Below are 23,566 nucleotides of genomic sequence, written 5' to 3' on the forward strand. Positions count from 1 at the left end.
AGCAGCTGTCTAGGAGATAATGGATCATGAACTATTCATCTATATTTAGATTAATCCAATCAACACCTTCACCAGTAAATTTTTATGTTTATGAGATTACTAGAAAAGTAAATCTGGTGAAAAGCTCCAGAGAAGAATCGTGGAAACCACCAGACCCCCCAGTCAGAGTGATGAGACTTCCTACTGTTTTAGGTCATTAATGCTGAGTTTTGATAGCTCAGAGGTTTCCTGAGTATCTTTGGTTGACACATGTTATTGAAATTACCTTTACTTCATTGGTTCTGCAGTGGGTTGAGGATGTAATTCTGGGTGTAGAGGTACTGGAAAGGGTCATTCCAGGTGTTGGTTGTGCCAAGATATAAGATATACATGGTTCAGAGCCTAAATCCAGTAGAGCATGGAAAAAAATAACCCAAGGGATAGGCACAAACAGTAAAGCTCCATTAGGAGTGGTCTGCCAGCCTTCCTAATATGTTCCCCAGTGTCATACCAGCCTTCTATAAGTGGCCTTAAAGCCCTCCAGCACTGCTGGCTACAGGAGCTTCAAGATCTAGGACAGCATTGTCACAGTGAAAGGAGAAACACAGTCCTATGGCCATGCCCAGGTCACTCAACCAGCCCTTAATGCTGCCCATGTACCATGTAAGGGAACCTTTTCAGTCAATTATTTGTGTACACTGTAGAAAACCAGCAACAGAGAAGGTGTATACCTAATTTACAGGTTTCCCCTGCATAACAAGTGGTTGACTTTCCTTTTCCAACTTGAAAATTCTGGTTAAAAACATCCATGCAATCAAAATTGGAGGGTTTTCCAGACACAGGTTTCACATTTCACAATATAAAACATTTCCACTGCAGCTTGAGAGGACTTTTGCAAACTATCATTAAATTATCCCACTTGGGTGCAGCCAGGGGTGTGCTTGTGGTAGCAGTGAGGGCTTAATTACCTAAGATAATTAAGTTTTCCCAGGAATTATCACTGCATCTGTTGCAGTGTCTGTACCTGAGCAGATGACTTAGGCACACCCCACTGCAAAGGAAGCAGGGTAGGCTTGTCCTGGGGTGGGATTCATCTCACCTGATGTAGGGAACAGGTTGTGCCTGACCAAATAGAGATGGACACGAGATGACTAATGTCCTAAGAACTGTTGGCTCTGCTGACTCACTCTTCCTTGACCTGAAAGGGAGCCAGCAGTGATGGTCTCAGATATTGGCACTTCCAGGAGAGACACCTTGTTTACTCACGCAAATCCAGCCCTGAGCAAGTCCAGCTCACTTCACGTGTCCTCTTTGCACACCCACACAGAACATATCTGCCCTTATGCATCCATTTGGCTTCTCTCGACCTCAGCAAAGACATGTTTTCACATTGTTCTCATGGTAGACATTGAGAGCGGAAAAAATCCAAATCCTACTTCTGCTGTCAGGGTATTTCCTACCTTAGTGGGGTCCCCCTGAGCTGAGGTTGTGTTTTCTAAACTTATTGTGAAGTAGCTTGAACAACACACTGCCTGAGAGAGCTTGACATGCACAATCTGCATCCACATCCATCTTGTGTGGACCCAGTGAGCATGAACCAAGCACAATAAGCCTGATTTAACCCATGCAAATGGGTAAATAAGCAGGAATTTGTCTTCTGGGAGGGCAGCGGGCACATCACCTTGGGCTGAAGGTGGTGGTGGTTGCAATGGCAAAATGGTTTTCACTTCTCCTCCGTGTGTCATTGCAGGTGTCCTCCCTAAATGTCATACTTCCAGCTCCTTCGTTTTTAAGGCCCTATTGGAAAGCTCCTCAGTCCTTGTGGGCATGTCAATAAATGACCAAAGTGATTGTGATTGTTGCTGTGTGGAGGGAGGATTTATGCCACCACTGTTTGTTTCTTACCGTTGGCTTCTGTCACCTCCCATCCCTCATCTTTGTTGCCTCTCAACATTGTAAATTCTTCCCAGCGCAGAACTTGCTCTCTAATTTGTCTGTTAAATGCCTAGTCTACAAATGAGTCCCAGCTATCCTCATTAACAATAGTTTGTACTTATTCCTTCATAAACTGATGGATGAAAAGCTCCATAAAAAAGCAGAAAGATATTATTTCCCCCAAGAGGAGGGTTTGCAAAGTCATTGCTCAAAGGAAGCCAGCAGACTTTTCCATCAAACTCAAATCCACCACAGCACAACTCTGTCGCCAGAAGCATATCTTGTTTTCCTCTCTCTCTGTCTTTTTTTTTTTTTAATTTTACTTTATCTGCTTGTTGATTTGCTTATGAAATTAAAGGAGATTATGATTTTAACTCTTTGGTTTTAGAGCCATGAGCAAGAAAAGCTACTAGAGCTGCCATCTGCAAATTGCAAAAGACATAAAAACAGTGTAAAATAAAGGCGAAAAGAAGCGTTTTCCACTTAGCAATATATTTCAGCCAAAGATTAATTCACTGTCTGACACTTGATGCTTATTGTTTGCAAACTCCAGATCTGTAACCTTAAATCAAGCTGAAAAGCATCATCTAATCAAAGAGGGGATAATTTAGCAAGAAACCACTCAGATGTGTGTTCCTTTCAGGTTATCCGTGTGAGTGCACGTAAGGACAGGGCGCCACTAACCTGGCCTTGTGTCCTTAACAACATCCTCCGACAAACTGTGACTCACTGACCTTTATTTCAGGTGAGACAAAGACGTGCCTGTGCACAAAAACTCGGGAGAACACCCAGTCCTTGAGCTCTGCCAGATCACATCCCAAAAGGAGGCGTCCAATGGGAATAGAAGCGAAAGTCTAAAAGAGGGAGAAAGGGAAAGGGAGACCCTTTGGGTCACAACATGGCAGATTTTTAAGGTGCGACGGGTAAGGTGAGAAGCTGACACAATGATCCAGGAAATTCCTCTTCCCCCCACCTTCTCAGACACGTAAGATGTTATTGCAAGCTGAGCAGCACAGCCTTGAGCACACTGCAGAAAAAAGTACATTTAAAAAAAAAAAAAATCTAGACTTGTTGGAACCCTATTAAATCTTTGCTTCACTAGTTCTAAGCCTGTCCAAGCCAACCTGAATGATTATTGTTATTATTAACAGAGCACAAAGTGAGAAAAGAGAGGATTTTTTATTTAAATAGGTTATTCTGCCTGCAGCTGGCTCTGCTGCAGAGGCCTGGCACCAGTTCATATTACAAGCATTACTGATTCCTTGGAGCTTTTCATGGGAGAAGCTTACTTTGACATTCTCATCAACTCTTCTCTCCCTTATTTATCATCCATAGATTGGATGATGTCCCCTCATAGCAATAACTACATTTTTAGAAGCTATCTATGCAGTTCTGTCTTCCCACTTTTCTGTGGGATTTCTGTTTCCTGCTGTTAACCAAATAAATAATTTTTGTGGTTTCAATGAGACTTTCCTCTCCTTTCCTACCTAATAAAGTCAGCTGTGGCTGTATAAATCTTTGATAATTCAGCATGAAAACCTTAAATAAAAGTACATTAAAATAAAAATACTGTGTCTGATCAAAAAAAAAATTTCAGCCCATGTCTTGACTGAGAGTGGTTACAGAGCACAAAAGTAAGGCAGGTAGACTCTGATACTGCACAGTGTAATAATAAACTCAAAAGATTTTTTCTCCATGAGTTTTTCCCTGGAAACAGCACTGTCCTATGGCAAGGAATGCCACAGCTCAACCACACACTGCCTGTGAAGAACCCACTCCTTTCCCTGTCCCTGCTTCCACATCCATCACGATTTTAGCCTTGCAAATCCCCTCCCCAAAATGTCTTTTTGAGGACTGAAGTCTACCCATCTATTTAATCCTTTTCTGTTCTGCTGCAGCTGTTCCTTCCCATCCTTCTGGTGTCTTCTCCGAGCCTTTTCCGAGGCCTTTAAAGCCTTTTGAGAGGGGAGGACAAGCACCACACACGATATTCAAGACGCAGGTCCAAAATGCATTTGTTCTGTGGCATTATGATGATTTCTGTTTGGTTTTCTATTCCCTCCTTAATAATCCTGAACATTCAATTTCCTCTTTTGATTGCTACAGAGCAATGAGCTCATAATTTCATTCGACTGTTCATTACAAGACCCAAATGTCATTCCTGGGTAGCAATAACCAGCTCAGAGCCCATCGCTGCACACGCAGGGTTGGAACTGTTGTTTTCCTTGTGTGCAGCGCTCTGGATTTAATGCCACTGAATTCCACCTAATATTTTATTGGCCAGCAATCCAGTACAGTGAGATAATGCCAAAACTCTTCCTGGGTGGTGTCAGGAAGCTGCGAGTGGGGGCTGATCCACAGGGGAAGGTGAGATGAAACATGAGGGTAACAGCAAGGAGGGGAGAGATTTCACAGAGGTGTGGTAATTTTGTAGAATAATAGAATTATTAAGGTTGGAAAAGACCTCCCAGACCATTGGGTCCAACCGTTAACCCAACACTGCCAGGTCCATCACTCAACCATGTCCCTAAGAACCACATCAACATGTGTTTTGAACAATTACAGGGATGGTGATTCCACCACTTTGCTGGGTAGCCTGTTTCAATGCTTGACCACACTTTCAGTGAAGAATTTTTTGCTATTACCCAATTTAAACCTCCCTTGGAGCAAATTGAGGCCCTTTCCCTATATGTGAACAAAATTCACTGCCCCGCCAGAGCCCTCTTGGGCAGAGAGCTGGGATATGATCTTTTCTGGTCCAGCCATTCCTTCTTATTTTTTTTGATAGTGCTGCCTTATTTAAAGGTGGGTGTTTGAGCTTTGCAGCCTAATTGAGCAGTTTACAGCCTGCCCAGCTATAACAGCAATAACTCGGGTTGGTGATTTTGCAGCTCATTCCAATGTGTGTGAAGTACCAGATCACACTGGGTGTCTCCACTAAAGTATCTTTGAGACATTTGCTCTCCATGTCAGAGTGTTACAGAGAAAATCTCTGCTCTGACCAAGACACGGAGAAAATCCTTCCATGTAGCCAGGTAAAATTATGTCTAAATTTAGTCCCTACAAATTTAGTCCCTTGAGTAGGTGATATTTTGGCTTCTTCTGGTCCAACCAGAAACCTGTGGAAACCTTGAAGGAAGAAATGTGCATCATGTCTTCTGCTTGATGATGCCACCAGAAGTTTAGATGAAGCTTCTCTTGGTAGCAGACCTGTCTGCAAAACTCATAATGAGCTAAGTATGGATGCCTCAAGTGATCCTTAAACATGTTGCCCAGAGAGATTGTGGAGTTTCCCTCTCTGGGGATATTCAAGAACTGTCTGGACACAATCCTGCGCCACGTGCTCTGGGATACTTGAGCAGGGAGGTTGGACCAGATGACCCACTGTGATCCCTTCCAACCCACTCTGGTCCCTTCCAACCTGACCCATTCTGTCTGTGTTTCAAGGCCCCTCTCCTCCTTGGTGGAGGGATTCCAGAACAGTTCTCCACAGTAGGTCAGTGAAAAGCTTTACCTAAGGCACATAATGGTTGGAGCATCTTCCACAGGGAAAACATACTTGTGAGATTTGTTTCTATAAAAGCCTGTATTATCTTCATATTGTTCCCTCCTCAGCAATAATGCAAGAGCCACCCTGGGGGAAGTAGAACAGCATCACCCCAGCACTGTTTAAAGGGATTTGGGAGAACAGGTAAGAAAATTATTTTTATTATAAGAAAATGGGCATTTGGAAATGTGCTGAAAGCTGGGTTATTGCAGTGCTGTTACTAATGACTACAATACATCATTTCAACTTGTTGACTTTCCTTTCTTTAATTTCCAGATTATCCGGCTGTTGCTTGTCCTCCACCCATCCTGGGAGTAAACAGAGACATCGTGTGCCTCAGCTGCAAAAAAGTTACTTTCAGCAGTAATTAACTTGCATTTTTTTCCTATTTTTTTGTTTGTTTGCTTGCTTGTTTTTGTTGTTTAGTGGGTTTTTTCTTAAGGAAACACAATCTTTCAACTCTACCTTTCGGTTTTACCTTTTCAATTTCATCTTTCAATTTTCTTTTGCAATTTTGCCTTTGTAACATTTCAGTGATTTAAGAAAGTATTATTTCTGTTCAAGAAATAGGAGAAATGCAGGCAAAGTGTAGCTGAAATCTCTTGCGTAAAGTCCCAGGGGAAGGCTCTGAGAGGTCTCAGAGGGGAAGCTGCTGCCTGGGAGTCCCAGCTCAGAGCGCTCAATTACGGGCTCAGACCAGATTCCAGCAGGAGGGGATTTTTCTCACACCTTACCAAGATTCCAGGCATAGGAAGCTTCTGGGATTGCTATAGGAAATCTGACTTTCTTTTTCCTTAGAACTTGAGTATGGTTTGCATTGAAAGAGACCTTAGAGATTGTCCATACCATGGGCAGGAGCACCTTCCACTATCCCAGGTTGCTCAGAGCCCCATCCAACCTTGGTTTAGACACTTCCAGGGATGGGGCAGCCACAGCTTCTCTTGGCAACCTGTTCCAGTGCCTCCCTACCCTCACAGTCAAGAGTTTCTTCCTAATATTTAATCTAAAGCTACCCTTATCCCAGGGTCTTGGAGAAGTCCTGACAACCTCAGCAGCAAAAACTTTTGTGCAACTATTTGTCACACAAATAGCTCAAAAAAATATAGGAAAATCTCCCATAAGACCCCACTAAGAGTCCAGGGCTTTTGGTAAGACTGCACAAAGGCCCTTTGAAAAAAAAAAAATAAATGGAAGATCTGGATCTATTTGTCACTCTTTCATTTTCTGCTTTGAAAGTCACCCCCTCCTGCTGTGCTCGCAGAGGCTCTCGCAGTTCTGTCAGGGAGCAGCCCTGTTTTGAAAGGGCCGTGAATCACATCCATCAATCTTCAGGAGACGAATAATCAACAGATGGTCATTACAGACCACGTGGTGCCACTCAGATCAGGAGATGCAGCAGGAGAGGAGCTCTCTTTCCATCTTGGTTCTGCTTCGATGCAGTCACATGTTCAGCCTCATCCAGGCTAGGGGGAAATGTGACAACACCAGTGTTTAATGCATGGTACCAAAATCAGTACATAAAGCTCCAGACTCACTCAGAGAAAAGTATTTTCTCCTACTAACAAAAAGAAGAAAGGGAGGAGTGTCTTCAGGCCACATAAAACAAATACTGGATTGCTGAGGACCAAGCAGAGTTTGGTCTCTGTACTTCATGTGCAACCTGCAGCTGTATCTCAACCTGCCGTCCTCCATTCCCAACAATATCAACAAGCCACATCCATCTCTAATGCCAACATATATAAGGACCTTCAAAATGCAAATTAGGTATCTCTGATGGATATATTTTAGATATTATTTTATTATTGTTTTATTAATTTATATTATTATATTGTTTAGGTATTTTATTATTTTAGATTAGATATTACAAGGAAATTCTTCCCTGTGAGGGTGGTGAGGCCCTGGCACAGGTTGCCCAGAGAAGCTGTGGATGCCCCACTCCTGGAAGTGTTCAAGGCCAGACTGGATGGGGCTTGGAACAACCTAAGCTAGTGGAAGGTGTCCCTGCCCATGGAATAGGGGTGGAATTGGATGGTCTTTAAGGTCCCTTCCAACCCAAACTATTCCATGATTCTATGATATTTTTATCTGAGCTTTCACTGAGCCTTAGAGGTGTCCACTAGCCTGCCATCACAATAAGGGACTAACTCAGGCAATGAACATGAATTCTTACTATATTTGCTTTGGGAAGCTTATTTTAAGCCCAGAATATTATGAGGGCTCAACTTATTTTTGGGCATCTATTACCCTCCTTTGTTTTATGTTTATACTACACTGGACCCCACCAAGATGAGAACCCAGGGCACAGCAGAACCTGCTCCCTTGTTGCCCTTGGAAACTGCCTGAACTCCAGTTGCTAATGATCCCTTGCTATCCCGGAGAAAGATGTTTTAGGGGCCTTTTAATGTCAGAGTATCCAGGTCTAGGCAAGTGAGTTCATTCTCCATGACAACTGGAAGCCACTTGATGGTCTTATGACAGATAAAAATTGAACTGTTCAGAAAATGATGGTCCTTTGCTGAAAACACTCTTAAGGAAGTGGGGAGGGATTTTAGGTAAGCCTTTTTGGTTTTCTGATGTTTAGGGGTTTATTTTGGGGAGAAAAAAGCATTGTAGCTACTGAAATTTTCTCTCAAAAACATTTTTTCAAAGATCTTTTTTGGGCTGATGTCTAAAGAAGGAAGGAGTTCATGGTCTGGACCCACAGACGAGTCCTATAAAATCCATTTATTGAGAGAGTTCTTACTGTTGAGGGAAAAGAAGCAACATCAACCAACCTCAGAAAAAAAGCTAAACAAAAAAAATTAAAAAACCCCCAACCAATCAACCAAAACAAACAAACAAAACACCAAAAAAAGCCAAACAAAAACAATCAAAAAAACCCTAAAACCCCATTCTCTGCCAAAAAAACCTCAAACCAGTAGGTGACCTGTAAAATTACTTATTTAAGGGAAGTAATGCATGTTCAGGGATATTTTTGAGAAACTTGTTGGGGAAAAAGATCCTTCCATTTCCAGTAGATTTTGAAAAGTAATTTTTGTCCTCCATTTCCATCTACTCATGCAAAAGATGAGGAGGAGTTCCTGGACACAGGATTGTACCTTGGCCATTTTTTTCAGGCAGAGTTTTCCACCTGAGTATGGAAAACCTTCAGGTTGCAAGTATTTCACCCCATCCCATCATTTTTTTCCTGCTCTTGAGAGCAACACTTTTTCTTCCCTTCATGCTTCATCTGTTCCCGGTGACTCTCTGCTTCAAAACGTATGTTGGAACAGCAAAAAAAAAAACCAATTTCAGATAATCACTCCCAGTTCCCAAAGCCCACCTGAATCACCCCAACATCAGTGTCTGTCATGAGTAATGTATGGGATGGAACCACACACAGTCTGTTCCAGACACGGAAACCATGGAAACGCTCCTGACGTGTGAGCTACTCCTTGGGATGATCACAGGAAAGAGGGGCTGAAGGAAGCTTGTCTTGTCCTCCTCTGTTCCCCAAGGCCAAATCATTAGAGAACACGAGGGATTTCAGGTGTCAGACTCAACTTCCTTGAGGTTGCTGACAGTTTTGGAGGACATAAAAACCTAAACAAGACCAGAAATGGGCAATTGTGGGGTTTCCCCAATGAGATCTAAACAGTTTGAAGAGGGAGTATGGATATTAGGAAGGAGTTCTTCCTTGTGAGGGTGGTGAGGCACTGGCACAGGTTGCCCAGGAAAGTTGTTGATGCCCCATTTCCTGGACGTGGCTTAGAAGTAACATCCCACTCCTCAGGGTCTCACTCCACGCAGCTCAAAACCAATCATAGAATGGTTTGGGTTGGAAGGGACCTTCAAGATCATCTCATTCCAATCCCCTGTCATGGGCAAGGACACCTTCCACTAGACCAGGTTGCTCCAAGACCTGTCCAAAATGGCTTTGAACACTTCCAGGGATGGGGCAGCCACAGCTTCTCTGGGTAACCTGTGCCAGGGCCTCACCACCCTCACAGAAAAGAGTTTTCCTAATATCTAATCTAAACCTGCCCTCTGTCACCTTGAGGCCATTCCCCAAGTCCTGTCACTCCATGACTATGAAAAGACCCTCTTCAGCTCTCTTGTATTTCCCTGTAGATGCTGGAAGGCTGGAAGGCCTCCTTGTTAACATTGTGCCTTCTCCTCCCAATAATATAAACTTTTCCACGCTCAGAACAGAACACCCACTCCCACTCCACCTGGTACCTCTCCCATCTATCTGGAAGCGTGTCCTCTGCCCTCCTCTCTTTGTGGGGCACATTTAAGTGATCCAGGCCAGACAATGCATCTAAAATCCCAATGTTTTGGTATGGAAGCAGCAGCTTAAATTAGGCAGTGCTGTGAAAGTGTAGGAGAGAATCTCAGGATGGTTATCCACTTATTTTTCAGCTTCTTGACTCATCCATGTGGAAGAAGGAGAAGTTGGGCCACAGAGCGATCATACACTGCAGTGGAAAGACACCAGTGCTAACAATAGTCACATGCATGGAATGTCCTTCACTATCCAGCTTCAAAAGGTATCAAAAAGAAGTAAAGCACATACTTTGAGTGCTCCATCCACCCCTATAGTGATGTGGAAGAAAGGTCAGATGAAAAAAACTCCCCAAACATCTGCAGGCTTTGAAGAAGGATATTCCTGCTCAATAATGCTCAAAAAACCCTGCAGCAACACCAAGGCCTGAGTCGGGAAACTCTTTGGGAGCAACCTGAATAGGTCCAGAAGAAGTCAATAAAGAGCTTTAAATAAACAGACTCCTGAAGGGTTGGTTTCCAAAAACTTCCACATCCGTGTTATCTGGGGACATGGCTGAGCATGGTTGGGAACAGACCCCAAATCTGGATGTGAAGCAGTGCTTAGTCGATATTCCTGAGTTATGTTTCATGTCTCCTCTCTTTTTTTGCCTTCTGTCTCTGGTGTTCATGAACAGCACAGCCTGATTCTGATCTCACCCCAGCAAAGAAATTATGTCAATTTTCAGTGTGTATAACTTGATTCCCAGGAGATGAAGCAAACCAAGACACAACTCTACTGAATGATGGACATGTCTAGTAATCAGCTGAGGTTTCTGCTCCTCTGTAGTTACTTAATCCCCCCCAAACCCCACAATTCTTCATTCAGGAGAAGCAGCCAAACTGTGCTGCAAACTACTGCAACACAAAGATGTTTGCTTGGTAATTACTGCTGTTTGAATTATTCTGCATACACTATACAGCATAAGTGGCAGATACTAAAATGAAGAGATGACTTAATAAGTTCTAGTTCTTCAGATGTGTCATTCTTCTAATAACATGAAAAAAAAGAAGTGTGGTTATATTTCAGACTTACCAGGTGTACAGTAAATAAAATTAATATATTGTATTTCAAAATCCTTGTAAGAGATACTGTCCCTGTGAGAATTAAGATAAATGACACCAATAAAATAAGCAGATTAGGATATATTATTTTTTAGGTGTTGAATCAAAAGTGTATGCAACTTGTTGATATGCATAATAAAATCAATGAGAATGAAATAATAAAAAAATGCCCATTAAAATTAAAAAGAAGTTTTCTCTGCCCATGGCAGGAACATTGGAACCGGATGATCTTTAAGGTCCCTTCCAACCCGAACCATTCTGTGATTCTACAGTTCCATGAAAATGAATGATTAAAGAGCTTAAATCACAGGAAAGGAGAATTGGACAGCAAAGAATTCCTAGTACCTGAGTTTCTGCTCAGGCTGCACAGCAAATATTTTTATAAAGGGGATTTTAGCTGCTAGTCAGATACTCCTTAACTGATCCACTGAGAGACCTCAAGCAAAGCAAAGAGCCGGGGTGTAATGGCATTTTTAAGACTCCATCTCTCAGCCAGAGCTAAGAATTTATCTTTTTTATCAGTCATGAACATGAGGAAAACAGGAGATTGCTCCAGCTCCTCGTAGCTGAGGCTGAACCACCAGGGTTTATCCCAGCACAATGTGTTTAGATTTGTCTCATTGCAGGGTCAGGCTTTAACAAAGAATGACAATAACACACAGGGAAGGGGATTGTGCCTTGCAAAACCCATCCAGCCAGGCAAGCAGAGTCCTGCTGAAGGGTGGTGAGCTAAAACAGGGAATGCAGTCTTGGATGTCGAGCCAGGGAAACCCTGAGTGGAGACAGAGTTATTAATGTGACCAACTCTACAACACCAGGTCTGCTCTGCTGTTCCCCACTGCAAGGGGGTGCTGATAAATAAGAATGGGCTCAGACTAAGAAGATATACACAGGCAGGACCTGAAAAGCTGGAGGGATGCAGGACATTGAAAGAAAAGGAGAATTGGATCATCCGTGTTCATGTGTTGCAAGCAAACCACCCTACACTCATCTCTTTGACAAGATAAAGAAATTGTTCTCTTTAGGCAGTTTATGGCTAAACATTTTAAGCAAGACCTATTTCCAGGGGTGCAGATGTGCATCTGTTCTAGGGATGGTTTGGTAAGGCCATGGCAGGAGTCAGGTGAATGTCTCTCATTCAACATGGACAAAAAAAGTGAGTTTTCTTCTGCTTTCTCTGTGTTGGGTGAAATCATGGATGTCAGGGCTAAGAACTTTTAATAGGTTTTTTTGAAGGCTGGACTCCATCAGGTCCATTGGAATTGCATAACCTTTCATATTTATCTCTGCCCAGAATGGTTTTAGACTCCCCATCCCTGGAAATGTTCCAGGCCAGATTGGATGGGGCTCTGAGTAACCCGGGCTAGTGGAAGGTGTCCCTGCCCATGGCAGGGAAGTTGGAATGAGATGATCTTTGAGGTCACTTCCAGCCCAAGATGTTCTATGATTCTGTATGTGGGATAGCACTGTCATTGCCATTTAATGTGCACTGGTTTAGAAATAACAAAAAAACCCCAAACTTAAAATGTCTAAATATATAACTGATATTTTCACTAGAATTATTTCATCGGAGAAAATTGAACTCCTGGAATATCAACAGTTTTCCTATGGGAAAAATAATAAGTTTTGCCCCAATTTTTTGCAACACCATATTTGTCTTTTATTCAGGATTTCCAGGACTGCTGGCAGATTGGGTTTCAGGCTCCTCAGAGAGCTTCAGACATGCTTGAAAAAGATTTAAAGGGAATCCCTTCACAACTTCATCTAAACTGAATGTGAGAGTTCCCATTCCACAGGAGATTAGAGTTTCATGCCATCTCAAAATAATTATCTCTGAAAAGAAAACGGAGGGGATTTTTCAGCGGAATTCCCAGGGAGTTCCAGTTTTGAGCCAAATCTATAGATAGACTCAGTTTATTCAGTGCTCAGAAATAAACTGTGAATCTTTCTAGCCAGTTTGGAGAATCCCTTAGGAGTACAATTCCATACTGGAGTCCAAAATGCACAGAAATAGATGGGCTGCTCCTCTCAGTTCAATCCTTGGCAGAAATCCCACCCTTAATTCTGTGATATTTGCAGTGAATCCATCCCTTTCTAGATGTTTCTCAGGAGGGTAGAGCAGTCTAGGCTGACAAAAAGTGTGTATGTGAACATGATTTTCTAACATTTCCAATATGTTTCTTGGTTTGACAAAGGATATCCCCTCCACATGCAACTTATGTCTTGCCACAACATGGGTAGTACTGAGATGCTCCATTCAGGTGTGGAAGAGACTGAATTTGAAATGGAGATTACAAGACATGGGGAAGAAAATAGCCAAACTGACCATTGGCATCTGCTTCCTAAACTTAGCAAGAAACAGAATAGAATCATAAAATCACTAAGGCTGGAAAAGAACTTTAAGATTTAGGTCCAGTTGTCAAACCCAGCACTGCCAAGTCCACCACTAAACCATGTCCCCAGGAGCCACATTTACATGACTTTTGAACACTTCTAGGGATGGTGACTCCACCACTGCCCCAGGCAACATGTTCCAATGCCTGATCACCTCTTTTTGGTGAAGAAATTTTCCCTAATATCCAATCTAAACCTCCCTTGGTGCAACTTGAGGACATTTCCTTGTTGCCAGTCACTTGTTACCTGGGAGAAAAGACTGACCCCCCACATCTCTGCAACTTCCTTTCGGGCAGTTGTACAGAGAAATAATGTTGCCCTGGATCCTGCTTTTCTCTGGACTACACAACATCCTCCACTGGCTGTTGAGTTTTGAAGTTCATTGATGAAACTTCAGAGCTCAAGGAGAGCTGATGGGCACTTAAAAAGAGAGCATTTAGAAATTAGGAAGAAATTCTTTACTGTGAGGGTGATGAGACACTGGCACAGGTTGTCCAGAGAAGTTGTAGATGCTCCATCCCTGGAATTATTCAAGGTCAAGTTGGATGGGGCTCTGAACAACATTTCCAGTGGAAGATGTCCCTGCCCATGGCAGAGGATTGGAACTAGATGATCTTTGAGGTTCCTCCAACCATTCTATGTTCCTATGATTCTGTGAATTACAAAACATCACCAAAAACTAAACTCCCTTTAAAATCCCAACATCTCTGGATAGACAGCTTTCTGGATTACTGGAGATGGCTGTGCTAGACAGCCAGACCATATGGTCAGGGAATGGAGCATGAGCTCTCTCTGCCTGTATTTGAAGGAGGGATAAGTTCTCCTCTGAAAACATCCCAGCCCAGCACCATATGTAACTTTTGAGGCCCAGCTCAGGAAAAATAGACCCCAGATGACGTAGAGCACCTCACTGACCTGACTCCAGGCCTTCTCCATGTTGCCTTGTGTGTTGTGTGAAGCTGTTCAGGTCTGCTTCTGTGATTAGGCATGTCCTAGGACAGCTCATAGAATCATAGAGTCATCAAATGGTTTGGGTTGGAAGGGATCTTAAAGATCATCTTCTTCAACCCCCCTGCCACAGACAGGGATATTTTCCACTAGACCAGGTTGCTCAGATCCCTGTCCAGCCCATCCCTGAAAAATTCCAGGGATGGGGCAGCCAAAACTTCAAATTCCTCTGCATATCTTGGAGCTCTCAAAGCTAAATTCCAGCCCCTTGATGCCTGATGTTGCTCAGACCTTCTCTGAGGGCCTCCCAGCCCATTTGCTGCCTCTTAGCGAGCTTGTTTGTCTCTCTGCCTCAGGCAACACCAACTCCTGCTCTCAGTAAAGCCTTGGTTCAGCTCCCAGTTAAGCTTTGCTTCAGCTCTCAGGTTTCTCCGAAGAGTTGTCAATACGGGAAAACCAAGCAAATCAACAGGGGTTCAGTTCACCTCCACAAGAACCCACCTGGCTGCTTCTCCCTGCCTTGTGATCCACATTAACAGATGGTAAAATGATAGAATCAAATCACTCTTTATTCCACACAGGCAGCGGGCCTGAGTCACGCGGACACGCCTGGTACCAGCGGCAGAGCCGGGATGGGAGGCAGAGGCACAAACAATCTCTCTGTACTGTATGATAATCAACAAAAATTAGCTGCCTAAGGGAACCAGGAAACTCTGCCATGAATGCAGCAGTTAGAGACTGAGCCTATTTATTTAACAGGTGTCCCCCGAGCTGGGATGCCAGACTCTGTTTGCCAAATTTGCAGAGAGAGGAAGACAGCTTGAATAAATACGGGCGAGAGGGGAACAGTCCTGAAGCCATTTTCTTTGTGGATTGTTGTGTTGTTTTTTTCTTTTTCTTTTTTCCCCAGTAACTTTTTATTGTAAGAAAGTACATCCCAGCTCTTGGCTGGGAGTATTTAGACAGCAGAAGCTGTGCCAATACCCAGTTTCCCTCCTCGTAGTGGTGCACAGTCCAGCTCAGCCTCAGCATAAAGTTAGCTCTGCTGGATGGCTTCGTGATTGGTTTGTTTGTTTAGTTTAATTAAAATACAGTATGGGGTACTTTTTGGATGAGAACCCATCCCAGGCTGTCAGGGACCTGGAGCCAACAACAGCTGGGCTGAAACGATCTCCTTCCCCATTCCTGTGCAGTGGAAATGTGCCTCCAAACACAAGTTGCTGTGTCTGGTGCTGCAGCATGGAGAAGCCTTGGGATGTGTCTGATGTCACAACACTAAACTTTACACACGGAGCATCTGGGTGGTCCTCGTTCCATTTTTGCAGTGTTTTCACACAGTCTGGAGGAATGGGATGGAAAGGGACACAGAGGAATGGCTGTAGATATTTATTCCTCCTCTCAAATGGAGGACAAAGCCAAGCAGCTCATAAATGGGCTTTCAAAGAGTCACAGAATCACAGAATGGGTCAGGTTGGAAGGGACTACAGTGGGTCACCTGGTCCAACCTCCCTGCTCCAGCAGGGTTGTCCCAGAGCACATGGAATAGGATTGTGTCCAGATGGTTCTGGAATAACTCCAGTGAGGGAGACTCCACAATCCCTCAGGGCAAGCTGTTCAGTGCTCAGTCACTGCACAGGAAAGAAGTTCTTCATCATATTCAAGTGGAACTTCTTGTGCATTGGTTTCTGTCCATTGCCTCTTGTTCCATTGCTGGGCACCCCTGAGAAGAACCTGGTCCATCCTCTTAACATCCTCCCTGCAGATACTTTAGGCATTTATAAGGTCCCCTTTCAGTTGTCTCTTCTCAGGCTGAACGGGCCCAACTCTCTCCACCTGTCCTGATAAGAAGAATCTTTTGATGATGTTCACAGCCCAAGGGAATCCTGAACTTTCTTCTGGCAGTCCTCCCCAGGGAACTGTTTACTCACATACCCCCTGTTGCCTTGCAGTGATGCCAAAAAGTCAATGCAAGACAGAAGAGTCGGCAGAGATACACAGAAAGGGGATTGCAGCAGCCCCGGCCAACAGCACAAGCTGAAGGCAGTGAGTAGAGTAAACAATCTGCTCATCTGGCAAAAAAAAAAATCACAGAGAACATCCCAACCAACCACACCAAAAAGTATGTAAGCAGCAGGGGAAAAAAAACTTTCTCCAACCAGATGCTTATGCCTGAGAAAGGGAGAATTTCCAGAGACTGTAGAAACTTTTACAGACTGCTCCTTACAAGCTGTAGTAAATATTTGCCAACTGCACTGAGAGGTAATCTGATAAATAAACAAAACATCTAGTTTCCAGTTCTTTTCACTTAGTTCTTGTGTACAAGGCACTGGCCCTGCAATATTAGCTACATAAAGTACACAGATTTCCTGCCCCGTGCCAGCCGGCTCCAAGTCATTCCTTGCTGATTTCAGTCACGAACAGGGCTGACATTTACATCCTGTGTAGCCAGAGCAGACATCTGGGAGATGTTCATCCCTGTGGTAAGGCAGAAGCGTGAAGGTCTTGCTCATGCCTCCTTCCCCCAGCAGCTGTGAGCTGAAGGGGCAACAGCATGAGGCAAAAGCTGCCTGAAGTGTCTCTCAGTGGTGGCATCTCCATGGTGTTTGCAGTTGTTGTAAGTGCGTGACAAAGAGCAGCTCGCCTCAGCCCTGCACCACAAATATTTGTGCCACCATGTAGTTCCTCAGCAAAGGGGAATCCAAAGACATTTTCAATGGTACAAAGTGAAGTAAGAGCAGCTCCTCTCTTTCAGCTTTGCTGGTTTAACAGTGGTGCAGCACAGGGTTGAATTCCCCCTCTGGAGAGTTTGGAAGAGCCCAGTCCTGCCTCTTCAGTGACCACATCCATCCACACATCCATTCGTGCTGCTTCCCATGCTGTGTTGCCCTGAGCAACCTCTGCCTGCATGGCAGAACCTTCTCCTCTCCAATCACCCACAACAGCTCCTTGTGGGGGACAATGAAATCTTTGCCCACCCAAGGTTAGCCCAGCTAAACTCACGCTGAAAAACCAGAAGCCAGGACAGGGAAACTGCACCCCATGCTCCTGCCAGCTGTGATTAAAGAAATATGGATTAAATTATTCACAGGGCTCCTCCAGTTTCTACCCTGAAAACCCAGCAAAGCCTGAATACTTCTTGAACCCTGCTGCAGGAAAGAGAAATGAAGATCTCTCCATAGGAATGGAAAGCTAAAATAGCTGTGTTTCATGGACCTCGCTGAAATGACATTGCCAGTCCCAATCCACAGCCCAGTAAAAGGCTCTGTAATTAATTCAGAACATCCAAAGTGTTTTCACCCAAATTATCAAGCCTGTGGGAGAGGTTTTTGACAGCATTATAAATTCATAGGTCTGAGAGAGAACTCAGGGGGTTGCACAGTTTATTTTCCTGTCCCAAAGCAAGACATGGTGTTTTTAGGTTGCTGTTGATGGATCTTTGTTTAAATTGTGGGGTTTTTTCAAGGCCTCCCATAATGAAAATGTTTCAGGCAATTCATTCCAGTGTTTAGATGTCCTGACCATTGGAAAATCTCTCCTGATGTCACAGAATCACAGAATCACTGAGGCTGGAAAACATTTCCAAAATGAAGTCCAACCTTTGACCCACCACCACCTTGTCAACTAGTCCAGAGCACTGAGTGCCACATCTAGTCATTCCTTGAACACCCCCAGGCATGAGGATTCCACCACTTCCCTCAGAAGCCTGTTTCAAAGCCTGACAAGCCTTTCCATGGAATAATTCTTCCTGATGTCCAACCTGAACCACTCATGGCACAGCTTGAGGCCATTTCCTCTTGTCCTGTTGCTTGTTACCTGGAGAACAGCCCAACCCCATTTGTCTACAAAGTCCAGTCAGGGAGTTGTAGAGGGTGATAAGGTCTCCTTTGAGCCTCCTTTTCTCCAGTCTGAACACCCCCAGCTCCCTTAGCTGCTTGAAAAACCCAAAAACCCTCTTCCTCACAGCAGTTTAAACTTTTCCTTTGGATTTCTTCTCCCGTGGTAAAACAGCTCTTCACGGATTTGAACAGCACTACCATATTCTGCTTGGTGCTCTTGCCTCTGAAGGAGATAATGATTTCAGTATTTCTCCACAGGTAGTTTTTCCCCATTGGCTACTCTTGTGGCTCCCACTAGATATTCCTGAAGTAGGGCAAATCATTCTGGAAGTGGAGTGCCCCACTTTATAGAATCTCCTCTTACTCAGGTGCTCCCAGGGGTGAGCAGAGCATCTCTGGCAGGTTACACAGCTCATAGTTTTCATGACAGCACCATGTGTTGGTTTGAGGGCAGGCTGTGATTCATTACAGCCTCCAGATGTGGGGTTTTTTTTTGGTTTTGGGGTTTTTTTTGTTTGTTTTTTTCTTTCTTTTTTTTTTTCTGAGAACTGATGTCTGATCCGCTGTTCTCAGCCCTGGATCCACAAAAGTGAAATTACTCAGGAAATCAGTGAGGTTAAACTTCCATAAGATACCCTGGCCAAGGCCACGCTGGAAGGAAAGCAGGTGATAGGGTGAGTGTAGGAACATTGATTAATTGCTATAAATTCGCCATCATGGTCAAGACCTGAGTCTACCTAACCCAGTCACAGATCTACTGATAATAGGGTTTTAGGGGAAAGTAAGAAAGAAACTATAAAAGGAATTTCATCTTTGCTCAGTGGTTTTGTTATATTATTCTCAATTAGTGACATTGTTTAACCCCAGTCAGCAACTTAACCCCCCATAGCCACTCACTTACTCCTCTCCAGTGAGACAGGGCAGAGGATTGGAAAGGCAAAAGAGAGAAAACTCATGGCTTGAGATAAAGAACACTTTAATAGTTAAAGCAAAAACCATGCACATGCAAGCAAAGCAAAGCAAGGAATTCATTCCTCAGTTCCCATGGACAGGCAGGTGTTCAGCCATCTCCAGGAGAACAGGGCTCTGCACAAATCCAAACCATAGCCCCACGCCAGCTATTCTGAAGAAAATTAACCCTAAAATAACAGCCAAAAGCAGCACCTTCTCCACCCATTATTCCATACCATTTACAGCGTGCTCAGATCCCACATTATCCAATTCATTGTGTTACCCACAACCCCTTTCCCATCATTTGATACAAAACACAAGTATCATTCCTCTAATCTGTTGGCCAAAATGTTCATAAAACACCCATAAAATGTCCACAAATATCCATCAAATTTCAATTGAGTTCATTTAGTCCATGACTTTGGGCTCCAGCTGTTCTGGTGGTCGTTCAGGACAGGAGAGGTGGTGTGTGGTGTGGAGTTTTTGGGCACCAAAGGCATCTCAAGTCAGGTCACTGCTGCACTTGCTTTGCTGCTAATAAAGCTTGTCCTCCACTGGTTCGGGTGATTCCTGCTGGAGTAATTCCTGCAACATGCAGCTCAAATAATGGGTTACAGCAATTTAAAGGTATTTCCATCACGATCTCATTCCCTGGTCCCTTTGGGTCAGGATACAGGGTTTAACATTGCAATGAACTCTTGCTTTTGTTCTTACCTTGGCTTGGACTTACCCACTGACTGCAGTCCCTCAGAGGTGTACCTGCTCCACCTGGAGCCTTATATGTGAGCCACAGTGTCTCCAAGGGTATAGACCTATCCACAGTTACAGTCACTCTGAGAGGCACCTGTTCCAGCATGGCCTTATCTATGGGACATCCTTATCTTCAGAGAGGTACCTGCTCCATCATGGCTTTATCCACAGCCACAGCCCCTTCAGAAGAAAACCTGTTCCAACATGGCCTTGCCTCTGACTGAAGCCCATCCAGGGGTGTACCTACTCTGCCATGGGCTTATCCATGGCCAGATGCTTTGAGGTGGTCCAGAGTGACCTCATGCACAGCCACTCATGCTTCAAGATGCACCTTCTCCATCTTGGACTTATTTTTGGGCCCTTTTAGTGGTCCAGCACAGACATAATAACGGGCTCAGATTCTTCCAGATGAATCTGCTCTGGTGTGGCATAATCACAACCACAGAGGTTTTGGGGTGTCCTGCTCTCTTGTGGACTCATCCACAGGTCACAGTTTCCTTGACTTAATTTCCCACTGGAGTTCCAGCCTGTCCAGTACAGGACAGGCAGCACAGGAAGGGCAGTGATTCCCTGGCCATCTGCCAGCCCAGGCACGTCTCTGCTGCTGTTATCAGAACATTCCCAGGCACAGCACAGTCAGATGACGAGCAGTGCAGCACCACAGTGAGTAGTGGAAGCAAAAAGCAGCCACTAACAAGCACTGGGCTCTAATACACAGCCAGGGAAGTCATGGCAAGGACAGGAGCTGTCAATTAATACCTAAACAACAAGAGCAGCTATAAATTCCAGTCAAACCTGTTGTTATCTCGATCCCTTCTAGCCCCACCTTGGGTGCCAAAAATGACTGTCAGGGTTTAAACCCAGCTGGCAACTAAGCCCCACTCACTCTCCCCTGGTGGGAGAAAGGATCGGAAGAGTAAAAGTGAGAAAAGCAGAGAGTTGAGATAAAGCCAGTTTAATAGGTAAAGCAAAAGCTGTGCACACAAAGAAAGGAAAACAAGGAATTCATTTCCCACTTCCCATGGGCAGGTGGGTGTTCAGCCATCCCCAGGAAAGCAGGGCTCCATCACACGTAATGGTGACTTGGGAAGTCAAACATCATCTCTCCAAACTCCTCCTTCTTCCTCTTTCCCAGCAGAACAGGTCTTGATGCTGCACAAGAACTCAGCAGTTCTTATTATCAGCACTGTTTTCATCACAAATCCAAACCATAGCCCCATACTTGCTACCATGAAGAAAATTAGCTGCATCCCAGCCAAAACCAGCACAATTCGGTTGCTAGAGTTTTTTCTCTACTGATTTTAATAAAGCCTGCCCGAGAAACATTATATTTTTAGCCGCCATGACAAGCCCCATGATGTGTGTAAAGGAAGTTCTTCATGTTTGTTTTAAACCTGTATCTGACCAATCCATTAGTGCCCCTGGTTTGTCATGGTATGAGAAATAATGAATAACCATTCCTTACTCACCCTTTTCAGACCCATCATCCCTCTGCAGATGTCTGCTGGCACACAGGATGACTCCCAGATGCAATGAGAATTACAGCTTAGCCATTCCTCACATTAAAACTACTCCACATCTCTGATCATCTTTTTTTCTACCTTCTCTAACTCTACCACACCCTTTTTTATATGGTATGAATGGAAGTACACACAGTGTCCCAGATTTAGGGTCATTAGGGATTTAAATACACACACTTTTAAGGAAAGGTTCTGTTTTCTATCCATTTCCTAGTAAGTACTAGGATTTTATTCACATTTTTTGCTTGTGCTGACCACCGAGATGACACATAAAATCACTATCTGCAGCGACTCTAAGATCTCTTTCCTGAGGAGTCAGTGCTAATTTAGAACAGATTATTGTGCATGCAGTTATCAGCTTTTCATTTCCCTCCTGGCCATTCCTCAGCGTTACTTCAGGCTCAGAGGGGTCGCACTTAATATTCTGAGTCACCAAACAACCTGGGTCCTTCCCCAAAGAAGATCTCATGCCCCAAATGGATCTCCCAGGTTTGTTGTGTGGGCTCAGTTGAAAGGGTAGAAATGTGCTGGGTACTTATGTGCATCCTCTTTTCTGTCACTCATTGAAGTTAAAACCCAGAGATAAGAGAAGATACATCTTTCCTCTTCAAGCCTACTCAAAATCTGATCAATTGGGCTGATTTCACTGAGAGGTGGAACTGCTGTTTCCACTTTCTATGCTGTGAAAGAGATGGGAGGAATCTCACCATCCTGTGCATTTTCTAGTCCAGAGGTCATTTCATACAACTGGGGAACACAGCAGGAACAAGCACAGCAAAGATTTCCACGAATCTGAGTCATGTGTGTGCTGGGGATATGCTGTTCCTAGTCCAAGTCAAAAGGGGAAAAAAATCCTCAGGCTGTATTCCCTCAGTTCATTGCAGTGTCAGTCATAGCCTGCAGAGGTGAGAAACTGGTTGTTAGATATTATTATGTCACCTCTGAGAAGGTAGGAGTGAGGTGGAGGAACAGGGAGCAAAGGAAAAGTCACATTTCCCCAGCCATTGCTCAGCCACAGCCTGACAACTCAGAACTACTAATTCCCAGCCAATTCCAGAATTCCTCCTTTTCATCCAAATTTCCCCTTCCCAGAAGGAATTTGAGATCAGATGGATGCTTCTTTGTGTAGCATTCAAAAGGTTGGGCACTTCACTGAGGTTCTTCTAATCTCGCTGAGTCCTTGAACACCAGGGCTGCTTACCCCTGGAGGTTCATTAATCAGCTCCACAGCAAAGAGCACAATTATTCCCACTTATGGGGATGTTTGTTCTTGTAGACACCTTGTCACTAATGTTGGGACATGATCTCCCTCACCAGCATGACCTGGCCAAGTTGTTGAGTTCTGCCAAGGACTAGGGGAGGGATACACTGAGATACAGAATGTTAACCAAGCTATGGAACCATAAACCCCAAGACTATTCTGGATGCATAAAGGTGAGATGACTGTTCAAGGAGTTGGGATCCCCTTCCCAAGTGGCAGAACTGGCATGTGTAAGGTACCTTTCAACATAGATCTAGTTTTAAGGCTCGTGCTGCTGCCTCCTGCTGCCCTAAAGACAGCTCAGCCTCCATCGCTGCTTTCTGTCCAGAGCTGCTGCCAACAGTGGCAGGAGTTCCTCTCTCCATCCTTCCCTGACTGCCTTTCTGGACCTCCTTGGAGTGGAGAAGAGTAACTGAACTCCATTCATGGATGTTCTCTGTAATTAGGCCCTTTTACATATGGAACAGTCTCTAACACTTCTAACACCCTGTTTAGCTGTGGAGAATCCCACCATAAGGACAAATTTCAGACCTAGCACTTGGGGACATTGCTTTTTTTTATAGCCCTCTCTCTACATTTGCAATCAGCTTTTCACTTCTAACTTGAAACAGATGGAGGAAAAAAAGGGTGTCATAAATGTATAGAAAATCAATGAGTCCTGATACAGCCAAGGTCTCTCCCGTTGAACTGCAGCTACACCCCAAGAAGAATTTGGACAATACTCTCAGGGCACACAGTGTGATTCTTCAGGTTGTCCTGTGCAGGAGCAGGAGTTGGATTTCCATGATCCTCGTGGGTCCCTTCCAACTCAGGTTATTCTATGTTTTTTGTAAACACATTTTTGTATCATTCTATGCCCATTTATGAGCATAAAATCCAGCCATGAATTTCGAAATGCCAACACAAAATGCACAGCTGTTAAGAGGATGCTGAACATCTCTAATTGCCCTGACTTTTTGCATATTGAGAATCTCAGCTGGGATGTTAATGACCTTATTTGCTTTTAGAAAGTGGGCCTTTCTACCCAAGATGCCTGATACTACTCAGAGATGTAGAGAGGATGTTGAGAGAAATAGCT

The 23,566-nt window shown here is 44.0% G+C and overlaps 2 long non-coding RNA genes across 2 annotated transcripts; both read left to right on the forward strand.

The window, feature by feature from the left end:
- Positions 1-8,897: 8,897 nt before the first annotated feature.
- LOC116799184 lies at positions 8,898-10,163 on the forward strand. The gene is made up of 3 exons (XR_004361008.1): positions 8,898-8,990; positions 9,863-9,990; positions 10,091-10,163. It is a non-coding gene; the product is annotated as an uncharacterized LOC116799184 (long non-coding RNA).
- Positions 10,164-15,507: 5,344 nt separating this feature from the next.
- On the forward strand, positions 15,508-17,400 carry LOC116780097. The gene is made up of 3 exons (XR_004354330.1): positions 15,508-15,635; positions 16,120-16,213; positions 17,259-17,400. It is a non-coding gene; the product is annotated as an uncharacterized LOC116780097 (long non-coding RNA).
- Positions 17,401-23,566: the final 6,166 nt, after the last annotated feature.

The sequence above is a fragment of the Chiroxiphia lanceolata genome, chromosome 1, assembly GCF_009829145.1.
Source record: "Chiroxiphia lanceolata isolate bChiLan1 chromosome 1, bChiLan1.pri, whole genome shotgun sequence".
NCBI lineage: Eukaryota > Metazoa > Chordata > Aves > Passeriformes > Pipridae > Chiroxiphia > Chiroxiphia lanceolata.